The sequence below is a fragment of the Ovis aries genome, chromosome 16 (genome assembly GCF_016772045.2).
Source record: "Ovis aries strain OAR_USU_Benz2616 breed Rambouillet chromosome 16, ARS-UI_Ramb_v3.0, whole genome shotgun sequence".
NCBI lineage: Eukaryota > Metazoa > Chordata > Mammalia > Artiodactyla > Bovidae > Ovis > Ovis aries.
The window spans coordinates 35,024,052-35,035,457 of NC_056069.1; the positions used below are offsets into that span (position 1 = coordinate 35,024,052).

At 43.3% G+C, this 11,406-nt stretch overlaps 1 pseudogene; it reads left to right on the forward strand.

Moving 5' to 3' along the window:
* Positions 1-5,955: 5,955 nt before the first annotated feature.
* Positions 5,956-6,134, forward strand: LOC114118776 (U2 spliceosomal RNA; annotated as a pseudogene).
* The last annotated feature ends 5,272 nt before the right edge of the window (positions 6,135-11,406 follow it).

Sequence of the window (11,406 nt, forward strand, 5' to 3'; positions counted from 1 at the left end):
TAAGTGTAAAACCACAGGCAGTTATGAACTAATAGATAAATCAATTCACAATGTATTTAAAATGTTAATTTTAAAAAATCACTATATGCCGACATTTCACAAGCATGAGCTCATTTGCTTATATGCTCTAACCCCATCATTACATCATTTTAGAGGTAAAGAAAGTGAAACTTATCCTCTAAACAGTCCCAACAGAAAGAACTTTCACAGAAAAGCCTCAGGGAGCATAATACCCTGAAGAGTATTTTATTAAAGACACAAGGGTGAGACACAAGGCGAAAGATACCAACATACCCCATGGTGAAAAAATTAATAACTTTCTAGTAGTTTTTCTCTTCAAAGCTCCTTCTGGTCTACTCTAGCTGTGGGGGCCTCCTGCTCTTCCTCCTCTTCTGATCCTATGTTCCAGTTTGACCACCTGTTCTCCTCTCTCAGGTTCCCTCCTTGCATCAACATTTTCTATGCTTCGGCTCTTTGTACAAACGCCAATGTTCTTCCCCAGGTATATAGCCCAAACTGCACACTTCAACCCATCCAGGTCTAGACTGTCAGTGAGTCATAATCTAACCTCTTAAAAGAGCAATTAGAATAATCTATCATGTATCATCTATCCACCAGCTGTCTATCTATGCGTCATTCTCTGTCTAGGTATGTATGTCTAGATGTGTATGTCTGTGGAAGTATTTTGAATTACATCAATGGCTAGTTTTCTGAACAGTGTAGAGTGGGAGATTTAACTTCCAAGCCAAGAAGTTCTCCAGATGGTGTCTGAAGATGAGAGAAAAGAAAAAAAAGAAAAAAGAGAGAAAGGTATTCAAAATTTATATAATTTCCTCAAGGTCACAACCAATAAATAGCATAGTTGGAATGTGAATGCTCCATAAAAAGTGTGTGTAACCTTTTATGTTTTATTACAGTGAGAATACAAAAGAACAATTTTTTTTTCCTCAGTGACAAGGAAGAAAAAATTAGTCATATTTAATACACAAGTTAGCTTTAAGCATTTTGAACAGATTATGTTTCTCTGCCTGGAATGCCATAAAACTGACCACAAGTTCCCAATTGTCTGTGGGTTGCTTCTGTGGTTAGTACTGTCAATCAACTGAAATGGACCAAAGCTTGGCCATCAGGCTATTCGATGCATTTGATAATTACTGTAACATGCCAGTCACTGATCAGTAAACCAAGATTTTCTGAGGACCCATTCTGTGCTCAGTATTGAGCTGAGAAGCCTTGTGTGATACATTAAAAATGTAATACATGTTCTCCTTCTCTGCCTTTAAGAAATATATTGCTGAGGGGTCAAGACAAGCACATAAAGCGATCATTCACTGTGTAAGATAGTAAGATAGTACATACTCGTGTGCCAAGCTGCATGTGTGAACTACAAACATCAAAAGAGAGAAAAGTGGTTCGGGGTGTTCATGGGTGTTTGTGGAGGAGCTGGGCTGACATCCTGGCTGATGAAGCTCTGATTCCTCTTTCTGCCTTCTGCAGGTTAATTACTAGAGGTTAATCATTAGATATCAATCCTTCAGTCCAACATCCTCTGGAAATAAATTCTAAGTAAAAATGGTTACTTTCTAAAGGTAGCAATTGTTTGAAACAGTGTTTTCCAACTAGCACAGAGGGTTTCTTGCCACCTAAGATGTCCCAAGGAGGTTGTTCAGAGCAGACACCTCCTGAAAGCTGCTTCCGCAGCTCACATTGGTCTTCTGTCATTCCTCAGCAAAGCTCTGAGAATCTCAGCTCTCTTCAGACTGCTCAACAATCAAGGATCCCCAGGCGGTAAGGAAAGCACACAAGAAGCCCCACAAGCCTCCTCATTGGCTCCCCCGACCCCACCACCAGCTCTGGACTTTGTTCGTCCCAGGGGTAAAGTGCAGACAATGCAAGATAATCATTCCAAAATTTTTGTGTGTCCAGGCCTTTCCAACTCTGGTCATCCCTAGTGTGTGGCCTGTCAGGATCATGGTAGCATATTTTACTCAATAGACCTGATCCTTTAATAGTCCTATTTCCTACACACCAGCTCTTTTGGAGTCACCAACAGAGAAAGGATTGTAGGGGAGAAAAGAGATGATTTTCTTTTTCCAGTGTTACTTCTGAATCCTTTTCCTTCTAGTCTTCATGAATCCTCCTGCTCATCCAAAATAAAGTGGAGTCACCCTGCCAATTCCTCCCTAAGAAACAACCACTTGACTTGCTCCACATGCCCGACCAGAAAAATCTGAATACGCATGAGAATGTGTAAACACCCGCGTGGCTGGGGGGTGGGACAGCTAAAGGGTAGAGCCCATTCCTCTGTGTTGGCCAGATGATGTCTGTGTCACAGTGTCAGTACAGGAAAAGTTGACAGGAGAAAAACGACCTGGGAAAGGTAAAGGGATATTTTGGCTCTTCTTTTAAAACTCAAAGCAATAACATAGTCCCTGGCAGTCAAGGTTTGAAAAGCCAGCAGCATAATTAGTCTGTTCAAGTCTCAGCAGTTCATAGGGCTTAGAGATTTAAGGAATGGCATTAAAATGCCATAAACATAATCCAAAGAATAAAGTTTTGAAAACTGTTTGGTTTTAGTTTAGGGGTTTTTTGTTTTGTTTTGTTTTTAAAGAAAAGACTCCCTTGCCTTTATGAGTCTCGTCATAGGGATTCCATTTCAGAAGTTTGGGTTTTAGAGAAACAAATAAACAAAATTCCAAAGTGCACTGAGATCTCGCCAAGAGGGGGCATTTAGAAACTGATTGCATCAGAGGTAAGCGGGGAATCGGGGCCGGGGGCACAAGCATTCACTCATTTTCATAGAGAGGAGGCAGAAGCCCATATGGTGTGACTTCTGAAGGACTGTAGGGCACACAGTCTTCCCCTAAATCAATCTTCCATGCTTTGCTCCTGTTTTAAAAGTCACGTTTTATTTTGAAGTCAAGATTTTCCAAGTGTGTTTCCTGAAGCCCCGGGCTTCTTTATCAGTGCCTGCAGAGCTGTGGAGGACGCCAGATGGGTGGTCTCCCAGACCTCACTCTCACTCTATTCCCACTTACTCCTATTTTATTTGTTTGAAATTTTTACTAGCAAATGAATTGAGCTATTTAGTTGGTAAAAAGGGTTTTACTAAGAAGTAAAAGCAAGAAGAACAATAACAAACCATTCCCAAATTTAGAAAACTTCCGAGTCAAGTTGTCACTTTCAGCTGACAGTGTATGAACATGCCCAGTGCCAATGTGGATTAAGAACACAGGACACAGCATTCCCAAGAGGCACCGCAGCTCCCTTAGCAAAGAGCAGAGCTTTGAGGCTGGAACCCCAAATCTATAATATGATGAGGGTGCTTATGGGGGGAGGGGCGACTGGAACAGGTAAGACGTCAAAAAGGGATGAGGAGGACCAACGAAGGCTAAGCCCCAGGAAGTGGCACACTTTAGGGACCTGGGAGAGTATGCAGCATACGAACACGGAAATTTCCAGGGAAGGTGCTAAAAGGGGCAGAGGTCACTGAAAAGACACGACACATAATATCAAATGTAGCAAATGAAAGATTCAGCTGATGCCATCTAAAGAACCTCAGATATCAAGTGAGGGGAGAAACTGAAAATCAAGATGCAGATTTCTAAATTGCATGGAATCAGGTACATGATTTGGGGCCTTCACCCACTTTGGGGCTTCCTTGATGGCTCAGATGGTAAAGCATCTGCCTACAATGCGGGAGACCCGGGTTTGATCCCTGGATTGGGAAGATCCCCTGGAGAAGGAAAGGGCAACCCACTCCAGTACTCTTGCCTGGAAAATTCCATGGATGGAGGAGCCTGGTAGGCTACAGTCCATGGGGTTGCAAGGAGTCGGACATGACTAAGCAACCTCACCACACCCACTTCAAGGGTATAAAGATTCCCCAACTGGAAATTAAGAGGGAGATTTAAGAGAAAGTTTTAGATAGAGAGGGTTTGCCTGGTGGCTCAGGCTGTAAAAAAAATCTGCCTGCAATGCAGGAGACCAGGGTTTGATTCCTGGGTCAGAAAACCCCTTGGAGGAGGGAATGGCTAGGAGGAGCCTGGTGGGCTACAGTCCATGGGATTGCAAAGAGTTGGACAATACTGAGCAACTAACTCAACACTTTTAGATAGAGAAAGTGTTACTGTGAGTTCTACCCTCCACTCTGGGACAAGGAGAGAGTGTGAGGCAGACTCCTGCCTTGGAGTTTAGTAGGAGAGCTTTCAAAGGAGAAACTCTAAGAGAAACTGCTTCTGTTGCTGAGTTTGGGAGGTTCCTCTGACACAAACTAAAGCCCCTCTGGTGCTCTGGGGGAGCAGAGAGAACTGTGCTTAGGAAATAACTTTGTTCCCCTTTGACTGCAAGTCAAGATCCGTGCTGCCTATAGCCAGGTGGAGATGTCTGGGGTCCTTTTATGTGGGATCCTAAAGACATGCATAAAAGAACTTCTGCCAGAGGACAAGGAATTGGGTTGGAGAAGATCTCTGCAAGATGAAGCACCATAAAAATCGGAGGCTGAGAGGTGAAGGGAACAGTAGGTCAGAGGTGAGGAGAACTGCTGTCCTCTGAAAGCCAAGCAGGTTGGGAGTCTGGAGGACCAACTGTGAGGCTCTGAAAACAAGAAGGCAGGTTACAGACAGTAGGTTTTTTCTTTCCTTTTGGTCTTTCCTTTCCTATCTTCAACCTCAAAGTCAGAAAGAACAGCTATTGACTGATGAGAAAGATGAACAAAGAGGCAAGAAGCTCATCGCATCCTTTTCTCCAAAGACAAACTTGTCCAGTTCCAGCTCTAGCAAATGAAGGACATCTTATTTGTGAATGCAAATTGGAGTTAATTAACGCATTATGACTGAAGATCCTAATTTCTGAAATAAGACTTAAGAGATTTGGGGGTCTCATTTTATAAAATTAGAATGACCAGAAACGTCATCATGCTTGATACTTTTCTTCCACAGCAGGAAAACAATATCTTCCCCAATGAGTTCATCTTAAAGTGGCAATCAAACAAAAATGCCTTTTAATGATAAGCCCATAAACTAGGGTTGTTTACAGAACCAGTTAAAAATGATTACAGGACAGAGTTGATCCCACTCCCATTTTAATGTCCCGGGCAGGTCTTCACACAGAGCTCAAAAGTAAAATGCCATACATTGTGGTCAGGGGAACAGTGATAAATAGAAGGATCCAGGGAGGATCTGGAAGGTTGGGTGTATGTTTGCTTGTTTGGTGTCTTTTAGTTTTTCCTTGGGCTTCCCTGGTGGCTGAGTGGTAAAGAATCTGCCTGCCAATGCGGGAGACATGTGTTCGATCAAGAAAATCCCCTGGAGAAGGAAATGGCAACTCACTCCAGTATTTTTGCCTGGGAACTCTCATGGACAGAGGAGCCTGGTGGGCAACAGTCCATGGGGTAGCAAAAGAGTCGGACACTACTTAGCGACTAAACAAAAACAACAAATTTTTCCTTGCAGAAAATTCTTGCAGAGCATTTAGCCTAGGAAGTCTCTTGATTTCACCACATGGCAGAATTCTGCATAAACTCCACTTACTACAGTAAAAAGAAGTCTATCTTACGTATTCACACCATACATATACATATAGATAATATATATCATACCATATCATCTCTCTCTCCTATTCATATTTGTTTATAGGAAAATGAACCCTAGCCCTAAAAGTCCTTCTGTTTTCTTTCTTTAATTTTTTTTTTGGGTAGGGGGAGAGTAGTTTGTATCGTTTCAAAATATCAGGTTGGCCCTTATTTGCTTCTCTCAGCAAGACCACTCACAACTTCTCAAAATGGGTAACACAGTCACAGACAAGAAATAAAATAAAAAAAAAAAGATTAAACTCAGGAGAAAAAAAAATATGGATTCATAAGACCAAAACAATAGGCATTCTAAAACAACCCAGCATTGATTAGGTGCAGCAGGAAATAGGGCTGAAATAATGGCTCAAGAATTACAGGAAAGAATCCCTTCCAGGCCTTTTGGCTAAGATCAAGTGTAGTATCTGTTCTTATCAGATGTATCATCTATCTGAGGACAATACAGTAAATGGAGCAAATTTTTAGAGCAGGGAATTGGAATAGGAGCTTACTTAACTTCTTTCTACACAGACACCTGGTATTCTCCAGAAATGGTGCAACTCCCCATCTTAACAACAGTTGCAAAATGTAGATTTTTGCCTTCCTCACATTTTTTTCATTTCTTTGTTCCTCAGCACTTGCAAGTGAGGTATTAATTTTTCTCCTGAGGTTTCATGCAGCTTTGGCTCCACCCACTAAACTGTCACAGACAGGATTTGGTTTCTTTTTCTTCCCTTTTTGGCCTCACACCTGTGACTTGGGGGCTTCCCAGGCGGTACTAGTGGTAAAGAACCCACCTGCCTACAGATGCAGGAGATGTAAGAGATAAGGATTTGATCCCTGGGTGGGAAAGATCCCCTGGAGGAGGGTATAACAACCCACTCCAGTCATCTTGCCTGGAAAATCCCATGGACAGAGGAGCCTGGGGGTCTACAGTCCTAAGGGTCACAAAGAGTCTGACCCGACTGAAGCAACTTAACATGCACGTGTGACTTGGAGCCCGTGGGTTGCTTTCTTTTGAGTATGGCATTGACCTCCATGGATTTTTAAACAAGGGTTTGGTGACTATCTTCATTATTACCACTCTTTGGTTTTATTTGATTTAGTCGCTAAATTGTGTCTGACTCTTGCTGACCCCATGTACTATATAGCCCGCCAGGCTCCTCTGTCCATGTTATCCTCCAGGCAAGAACACTGGAGTGTGTTGCCATTTCCTTCTCCAGGGGATCTTTCCAACCTAGGAATCAAACCCAGGTCTCCTGCATTGCAAGCAGATTCTTTACTGACTGAGCTATGAGGGAAGTTCTCTGTTGCTGCTATCATTGACCCAAGGCCTCTATTTCAGTAGCTCTCAGAGCAGCAGCAACCCCAAATCCAAGAACTAGTTTTACCCACTTTGTGTTAGGGGGCATCTCCAGGTAACCAATGCTTCAGCTACCTTCCAGGCTCCATGCTCTTCACCAATTCAAGCCTGACCATCAGATGTTTACACCTTCAATGGTCTGCCCCTGCCATCCTGCCCTTCTGGGTACCCTATGCCTATAGTCACAAGGAGCCAGGCTCTCCCAAGCCTTTCACTTTTCCAGTCTCTTACCCCATAAGGCTTTCTATATTCTCTTGGACATCTTCTTCAACCCTGCTCAGAATTCTGAAATCTTGTTCTTCATCCACTCTATTCTCAACTTCCTTCTCTTCAAAAAGAAAGAAAGAAAGAAAGAAAGAAAAGAGTTACAGGAAAAAAAAATCTGAGAACCCTGTTTCCTTGGGGTTTTAGGAAGCATTTCTAATGAGCTGTTTTATTCATAAAATATTTCATAACAGTTTATCTGAACAGTGCCTGATAGTCTTCTGGAAAAAATGTCTAATTCTGTCCCTTGACCCACAGGGGAAGAGCTTGCATGTCATAAAAATTGAAGGGAGGCTTGTGCATTTCTGGATCCAACAAAAACAAGAGTGGCATTGATCAGTGTTGGCCTAGGTTTCCACCTTCTTACAGACAACACTAAGGTGCATTTACTCATTTATGGGCTTAGTAAGAGACAAGAGTTGAAGTCAGTGGTAGTTTAGAGGAAAAGCTCAGTTTCCAGCCCATTACTAGCTGGGTGTTGGCAACAAAGTCATTTAACCTCTCGAGGCTTGCTAACCTAGACACTAATCTCTCTGTGTCCTTACTTTAAAGCAAAACTGATACTAGCCCTAACCTCATAGGAGTTTTATGAAGATTCAACAATCTAATGTTGATGTGGTGACCATGGTAAAGAACTGCTCATCTTTTATGTCGTGTGAATCACTGATGACTAACCCCAGCTTTTGTTGTTTGGGATCCACTATCATTTATTCCCACAAGGCTGCTCTCAGCTAATAGCCAAGCACAATACTGGTACTAATGCAGATCACTTGAGCTATAAGACCTCTGGCCCACAAAAGTGACTTCGGCTTAAAGACTCCCACTGACTTGGCAGAACAGTTCTTGGAATTGCATTGCAGCTTGAAACTCTTCCTATCCAGTCTTCCATCCTCCCCGTCTTCTTCCACAAGCATCAGATAATCACTGTGGTAAGAAGACTCCTGCCACTTCCTTCAACCTCCTCCTGTTTTACCCTTCACATGTTTTTACCCACAATAAGCCTTTTTCTTTTTATCCAATCTTAGTGTATACAAACACAGTTGGTGAAAATTAACATCTAGTGTACAAAGATACACAAACATGTACAGTTATCTCTGATATGTAGTACTTGCTCTGTTAATAGCACTTTTATTATTAACAAATAGCATGATTGGTAGCATAAACCTGGGAATTCAGAAAAAGCAAAAATCATTTCAAACCAAGACATTCAAAATGATGTTGTAGGTAAGATAGATTTAGAGCTAGCTGGAAGAATCTCTAAAGTAAGATTTGTTCGAGATGGGGATCTAAGAGAGATGGGAGATAATAAAAGAAACACAGAGGGACTTACTCAGTGATCTAAGTGGTTAAAACCCTGCCTTCTAATGTAGGGAGTATGGGTTCAATCTCTGATCAGGAAACTAAGATCCCACATGCCATGGGGTGCAGCCAAAAGGAAAAAGAAACACAGAGAGTGGCTGGGAAATGGAGATGCTTCTAGATTGGCTGGATTGTAGGGAACATGTGCTGTTGTACTGCTGTATAAGTCTAGAAGAGTAGGTTGAGGATAAACTGGAGTGGAATTTTATAAGTCAGTGGTGCTGTTGTACCAAGCAAACCCCAGATCTCAGTGGCTTACAACAACAGACATTTGTTTCTCATTTGTGTTCCATGTTGGTGGCTCCTACGGCTCCATATCATATGTCTTCTCAACTTATTCTTTGACTCAGCCTGAAAGATCTGTTCTTCCTTGGGAAAACTGGTTTCCCCAAGGCAAAGGACTGGCAGAAACACATGACGTCTTTCAAAGCTTCTGCCAGAGACAAGACCCATGTCATGTCTGCTCGTATTCTATTGGCCAAAATAAATCATATGGCCATGCCTGACATCAGTAGAACAAGGGATACCCCTCCAACATAGGAGATACTAAAAGTTACATGGCTGTGGATGAAGATATATAATCCTCTCTCAGGAAAGAGGGCTAAATAGTTGATAACAAGAAATTGATCTACCACAGGTGAGAAATTGTTCAGTTGACCATACATCAACATTTAATGTCTTTTAGTAGGCCAGTGAGATCATCAGGGTTGCCTTTGGATATGAGATGAAAAGAAGGAGTAGAGAAGAGAATAAGGCTGTGTTGAACAAGGCAGGAGACACAGACAGGCAGGCTAATGTCATGACAGCTGGTATTGACTGTGCCTTCTCTTCTAGGACTCAACTCTCATCTTTGTTCTGAGACCTACACAAGCGGATGGAGACAAAAGTCACCTGTTAGGACAAGGAACAATGAAGTCATTTTCTAAGTATCTAGATAAAGAGAGAGGTAGGGCCAGTTCTCAGGATAGGCCTCAGAAAACTGTGAAAGAGAAATCAGATTTATCTTCAGAGCCCACTCTCCTTGCACCCCTCCTTTCACAGGACCCCAGTTTCCATCTCTATGGGACAAGCCCCAGCTCACAGTGCTCTCCTTTTGTCCCCAAGATGCCCAGCTGTCCCCACCTGTGATCCCTCACAGGCCCTCCCACACCCTCCCAAGTGACTCCCACTGCCTCTGGCCTGACCTTTCTGCTTCAACCCACCTTCTTCTAAGGACAACTTCCCAATCACTAATGTCATCCCATCCTCAGGGCCTGGCTAGGCAACTGGCTAGCTGTTCCCTTCAAAAACACAGTTCACTATAAAACATTACTTTACTACTAAATTTTAAATGACTGTCTCAGGTGGACAACAACTTCACCTCCAAAAAGCGGTCTCCTATATAAGCCAGTTGAAGAAGATATTCTTAAGCAAGGAAACCAGTTAGAAGCAGTTCTTAAACCAGACCACACAGGCAAGTTCTCAGTGTGTTAGCATCCTAGCACCCCATCTTGGCCCCTTCTTAGCAGGACACATAATTTCTTGGACTGCACAGGGTGCAGTTAGATGATGTCAAACATTGCATTCTATTATCCTGTATATATGCATGCATGCTAAGTCACTTCAGTCATGTCTGACTCTGTGCGACTCTGTGGACCGTAGCCCACCAGGCTCCTTTATCCATGGGATTCTCCAACCAAGAACACTGGAGTCAGTTGCCATGCACTTCTCCAGGGGATCTTTCTGACCCAGGGATTGAACTCTCATCTTTTACATCTCCTGCATGGAGAAGGCAATGGCACCCCACTCCAGTACTCTTGCCTGGAGAATCCCATGGACAGAGGGGCCTGGTGGGCTGCAGTCCATGGGGTCCCTGGGAGTCGGACACGACTGAGTGACTTCACTTTCACTTTTCACTTTCATGCATTGGAGAAGGAAATGGCAACCCACTCCAGTGTTCTTGCCTGGAGAATCCCAGGGACAGGGGAGCCTAGTGGGCTGCCATCTATGGGGTCGCACAGAGTCGGACATGACTGACGCGACTTAGCAGCAGCAGCAGCAGCATTAGCCTATCCTACAAATGCATTTTAATAAGAGTATCAGCTTCAGAGCCAGGGACCAAGGAAGGCCTGAACATTCCAGAACCTATTACACAGTATAACCTAATATAATGATCATGCTGTGTGCTACAAAACTGCTGAAGAGGTCAGTTCTCTTGCTGTAATCCTCACACGCATGGACAAACTTTCTAAGTCACTATTTTTGATGGGAATAGAAAGGAAGGTCATACTAGAGAAAAAGGTGACTCCCAGATCTGCCCATGATCCTTCCTGGTGGCTCAGTGGTAAAGAATCCATTTGCCAATGCAGGAGACATGAGTTCAAGCCCCAGGTCAGAAAGATCCCCTGAAGGAGGAAATGGCCACCCACTCTAGTATCTTTGCCTGGGAAATCCCGTGGACAGAGGAGCCTGGAGGGTTACTGTCCATGGGATCGCAAAGAGCTGGACACTACTGAGCGACTGAACACAGACCAGCACTGGTTTATTGAGAATGTGTGGGCTCATCTTGAGATGCAGCATCCTTTTCATCCCCTAGAACATCAGAGTGCTGGTTGAGACAATTCAATATTAAAAAATAAATAAATAAACTCAATAATTCTAACAACATCTGCCCCTTGGGTGAATAAATAACCCGGCACCTTCTCACCAGTGGCATCAGGCCACAGGGTAATCTTCAGTACACCGTCTCCCACAGGCACAGAGAGGCAAAAGCCTTCTCCCATCACAGCTTCCAGATTTTCCGCTCTCAACAAGCAGTGCGTCCAGTTGGACCTGAGAATATATCGCCTGCTGCCAGTTGCTCCTGAGCCAC